General features: G+C 58.2%; 3 non-coding genes across 3 annotated transcripts in view; all 3 read right to left on the reverse strand.

Annotated features, from left to right (window-relative positions):
- Positions 1-955, reverse strand: part of LOC139968427 (large subunit ribosomal RNA) — a 4,028-nt gene extending 3,073 nt beyond the window's left edge. The window contains exon 1 of the ribosomal RNA XR_011793425.1: positions 1-955. This exon is cut by the window's left edge and continues 3,073 nt beyond it. This is a non-coding gene — a ribosomal RNA (large subunit ribosomal RNA).
- Positions 956-1,389: 434 nt separating this feature from the next.
- Positions 1,390-1,549, reverse strand: LOC139968219 (5.8S ribosomal RNA). Its single transcript, XR_011793256.1, has one exon. It is a non-coding gene; the product is annotated as a 5.8S ribosomal RNA (ribosomal RNA).
- A 605-nt stretch (positions 1,550-2,154) lies between these two features.
- On the reverse strand, positions 2,155-4,032 carry LOC139968339 (small subunit ribosomal RNA). The gene has a single exon (XR_011793344.1). It is a non-coding gene; the product is annotated as a small subunit ribosomal RNA (ribosomal RNA).
- Positions 4,033-4,902: the final 870 nt, after the last annotated feature.

Genomic DNA, 4,902 nt, shown 5'->3' on the forward strand with positions numbered 1-4,902 from the left:
GATAGGTTTCGGTAGACCCCCTCGACTTGCAAGCCTGCTTAGACTCCTTGGTCCGTGTTTCAAGACGGGTCGAATGAGGAGGCCTCGCTCACGCCCGACAGACCCTCCGCTTCGGCCGAAGCCGCGGCGAGACCGGACCCTCCGGATCCCGCCGGCCACGCGACAGCAAGCTGTGCACGCGACCGACGGAGACGCCGGTGGCCCGGACCCCGCTGCCTGAACCCCCGGGGGGGCAGGCCGTCACGCAGAGTCCTCGACAGAGAGCGCAGTGAGCAACCGTGACGGGCGGCGTAAGACGGCGAGGGCCGAAGCCCCCGCACGCCGCAGCCTCGCCCGCCCCTCTGCTCCGCTCTTCGGTCGGTCGCCGGGAAGGGCGCCGAACGGTAGAAGTGCGACGCGGACCGGACGGCGAAGCGCCGCGGGTCGGTCCCGAGGGATCCGAACCCGCACACGCTGCCGCGCCGACCGCGCCTGAATCAACCGGACGCCCCATGTAGCATGCGGCACTCATCCGTTTACTTCTTGGCAGTTTCACGCAATGTTGAACCCTCTCTTCAAAGTTCTTTTCAACGTTCCCTCACGGTACTTGTTGACTATCGGTCTCGTGCATAGTATTGAGCCTTGGATGGAGTTCACCACCCCTCTTTGGGCTGCATTCTAAAACAACCCGACTCTTGGAAAGCTTTCCCTCCGGCCTTCGAGTCCGCCCTACGGGCCTTACACCCGCTGCGGGTAAGCTGCAGCCCCGATCACAGTGGACTGCGGCCGGACTCTGTCGACCGGAGTTCAGTTTCCTTACGCCACAGGTCCCTCGCACCGCAAACGGGCGCGGGGATTCGGCGATGGGCTCTTCCTGCTTCGCTCGCCGCTACTGAAGGAATCCTTGTTAGTTTCTTTTCTCTCCGCTTAGTGATATGCTTAAATCCAGCGGGTAATCTCATCCGATCTGAGGTCTGGAATCGTGAAAGACACGTGGAACGTGATCGGAGTCATAGCGGCGACCCGGGGTCTCTCCTTCCCCGGCGCTCCCCGAAGAATCGGGTCGCCGGCGGGAAAGGGTGGCCTACCATGCGCCTGCGAGAACGCAGACGGGAGGACGAGAGACCCCGCGATTGGGTCGACCGGCTCTGCCCGGCAGAGGCTCCTCGACCGTTCCGGGGGGTCGGACGCTGGACCGCACCACGGGCGCATACGTCTACACCCCGATGGCACGTCGCACGACCGACGAACCCCCGGTTACCGATCGAGCCTGCTCGCCGAGTTTCACCGGCGCCGACATCACAGAACTCCATCTGACACTGACCCGACGCAGCCGGCCGTCGAAGGGACGGCTGCGGCCGGGCGCTCCTCCGGCGCGCGAACACGCCGACTCTGTGAGTGATTGTCTTCAGACGCTCAGACGGACGTGGCTCGAGGAGCAGAGCATCCCCGAGCCGCCATTTGCGTTCGAATAAGTCGATGATCAGTGAGTTCTGCAATTCACATGAATTCTCGCATCTAACTGCGTTCTTCATCGACGCACGAGCCGAGTGATCCACCACCAAGAATTGTCATTTGCCACTGGAAGACTCCCGCGTTCGCAAACTCTCCTCAGAGCCGAGGGAAGAAGTGGAACGGAAGGAGAAAGGACACGGGGACTCTGTGCCTTCTTTGCTTGTGACTGGAAAGAAATATCCTCCGTCGAGCCGAGGGGGGAAGCGGGCTCCCTCCTTCCCCCCACCGCCGCGAGGGCGGGTCGCGCGAGTCAGACTCGCCGACTGGGGGGAAATCGGGCGACACCGGTGCCCCTTCTCTGCCCTGCGGAGAATGCCTCGAGGAGCGCCGCGCCGCGGACGGCGACGGCGTCTCCACCCTTGCGGGACTTCTCCCTCGAAGCTACCGGGAGTGCGAGACTCCGTGAGACAGACGACGAGAGAAGAACCGGGTACTCCCCGGGCTGGTCTGTGTGTGACACGCCCGTCTCCTTTTTGTCGGAGAGAGCGAAGGCGAAGCGCGGGGTCTGACCTCGACCGTGGAACGGGGAAGGAGGCGGTGAAAACCCCGCTCGAGTCCCCCCGGCTTTTCCAATTTGCTCTCTCCGCGTGTCTCTCTGTGACGGCTTTTCCGACATTCCCCCTTTGTTCCCTCTCCGATCACGGAGGGGAAGGGTTCTGTTAATGATCCTTCCGCAGGTTCACCTACGGAAACCTTGTTACGACTTTTACTTCCTCTAAATGATCAAGTTTGACCGTCTTCTCGTCGCGCCTCGACAACCGGCCGAAGCCGGGGGTGCCAGACGGTCGATCCGATGGCCTCACTAAGTCATTCGATCGGTAGTAGCGACGGGCGGTGTGTACAAAGGGCAGGGACGTAATCAATGCGAGCTGATGACTCGCGTTTACTTGGAATTCCTCGTTCAAGGGACACAATTACAAGTCCCTGTCCCCAGCACGGAGAAGTCTCAGCGGATTACCCGGACCTTTCGGCCGAGGGCAAATGTACCCGCTGCTTGCGCCAGTGTAGCGCGCGTGCGGCCCCGGACATCTAAGGGCATCACAGACCTGTTATTGCTCCATCTCGTATGGCTGAAAGCCATTTGTCCCTCTAAGAAGTTCGCGGCTCACCACGACGGGTGGCCGGACTATTTAGCAAGCAAGAGTCTCGTTCGTTATCGGAATTAACCAGACAAATCACTCCACCAACTAAGAACGGCCATGCACCACCATCCACAAAATCAAGAAAGAGCTCTCAATCTGTCAATCCTCACTGTGTCCGGGCCGGGTAGGTTTCCCCGTGTTGAGTCAAATTAAGCCGCAGGCTCCACTCCTGGTGGTGCCCTTCCGTCAATTCCTTTAAGTTTCAGCTTTGCAACCATACTTCCCCCGGAACCCAAAGACTTTGGTTTTCCGGAGAGTTGCCCGCCGCGTCATGGGAGGAACGCCGGCGAATTACGAGTCGGTATCGTTTATGGTCGGAACTAGGGCGGTATCTGATCGCCTTCGATCCTCCGACTTTCGTTCTTGATCAATGAAGACATTCTTGGCAAATGCTTTCGCTGTCGGGCGTCTTGCGACGATCCAAGAATTTCACCTCTCACGCCGCAATACGAATGCCCCCGGCAGTCCCTCTTGATCATTACCTCAGGATCTCAAGACCAACGAAATAGAACCGAGGTCCTCTTCCACTATTCCATGCTGAGCTGTTCGGGCACTTTGGCCTGCTTTGAACACTTCAATTTTCTCAAAGTAAACGTTCCAGTCTCGCACGGCACTCAGTTAAGAGCACCGCACGACCAACCGAATCACTGGCCGGGAAAAATCTCCCACGACTCCCGTTTGACGGGGAGAAGGGGAACGGGCAGTGCACGCCTCACGGCGGACCGCCCGCCCCGGCCAGAAATCCGACTACGAGCTTTTTAACTGCAGCAAATTTAATATACGCTGCTGGAGCTGGAATTACCGCGGCTGCTGGCACCAGACTTGCCCTCCAGTAGATCCTCGTTAAAGGATTTAAAGTGTACTCATTCCGATCACAGGGCCTCCGAAGAGGCCTGTATCGTTATTTTTTGTCACTACCTCCCCGTGTCAGGAGTGGGTAATTTGCGTGCCTGCTGCCTTCCTTGGATGTGGTAGCCGTTTCTCAGGCTCCCTCTCCGGAATCGAACCCTGATTCTCCGTTACCCGTCACAACCATGATAAGCGCATAACTTACCATCGAAAGTTGATAGAGCAGACTTTTGAAGGGAGCGTCGCCGGTGCAAGACCGTGCGATCGGCATGATTATCTAGAGTTCACCAGCGGAGACCGGACCCCGAAAGGACCGGGCTGGCCTTGTTCCTAATAAGAGCACGCTTCCCCCGAAGGGTCGGCGCTTTGTTGCATGTATTAGCTCTAGAATTACCACAGTTATCCATGGTATAAGACTTTCTCCAATAAACCATAACTGATCTAATGAGCCATCTGCAGTTTCTCTTGTATGTTCAGGATTGTACTTAGACGTGCATGGCTTAATCTTTGAGACAAGCATATGACTACTGGCAGGATCAACCAGGTAACGGTCGACAGAACCGGGCTGGGCCCGTTCGCCGTCCGGGAGTCGCTCTCGCACTCCCCTCTCTCTCTCTCTGAATTCTCAATTGTCGATGCCGTGCTATTACGGTACAGTGATCGAAGAACCGCCCGAAGGGATTCTCGAGGTGTGTATCTCTACCCGAGTCGACTGGGTCGTCTCGAGAGGAGTCGCAGTGGTCCCGCCTCGGAGACGGGACCGGTTCGAAGCGACGCGGGAGGGCGACGGCTCGTCCACTGGAACAGGGGAGAGCAATCGCACGCCTCGAGCGTGCATTCGTTGCTTGGATGAAAAAGCCCGTACCGAGCGCCGAGTGCAACACATGGTCGCAGCAACGGCAGCATGCCCGAACGGGTCCCGTGGAGAAAGCTCGATATCTGACGACACCGAGGTCCTGCTCTTTCTCCACCGGGGGTTCTGCGGATGAAAAGGCTCAATATCTGAACGTCGATATATACGTGTGCACGGAGGGACACCTCTGCTCACGGGGCGAGTGGGTGAAAACCCCCGCTCTGAGCGCCGAGTTGCAACACATGGTCGCGATGAAACGACGGCTGACCCTACCGAAAGGGCCCGCTGGAGTCCAACCATGACACGTATACACACACGACAGACATTAAAAGCCTTCTCGAGTCTTGGATCGACTCTACTACCCCCCTCATATATAGAATCCGATTCACTCTGCCCGCTCGTTCTGACCATTGGATCACACACTTAAGCCAATACCCGCTACACTTAAGAGATCTCGAAATCTCGAACGAGACCCAGATTCTCTGCGGGTGAGTCGGGCGGCCTGCCGTCGCCGTCGGCTTGCCGTTTGCCTTTCGCCTGGTCGCATGGCACTCGTGCCATCGA

This window comes from Apostichopus japonicus, chromosome 5 (genome assembly GCF_037975245.1).
Source record: "Apostichopus japonicus isolate 1M-3 chromosome 5, ASM3797524v1, whole genome shotgun sequence".
NCBI lineage: Eukaryota > Metazoa > Echinodermata > Holothuroidea > Aspidochirotida > Stichopodidae > Apostichopus > Apostichopus japonicus.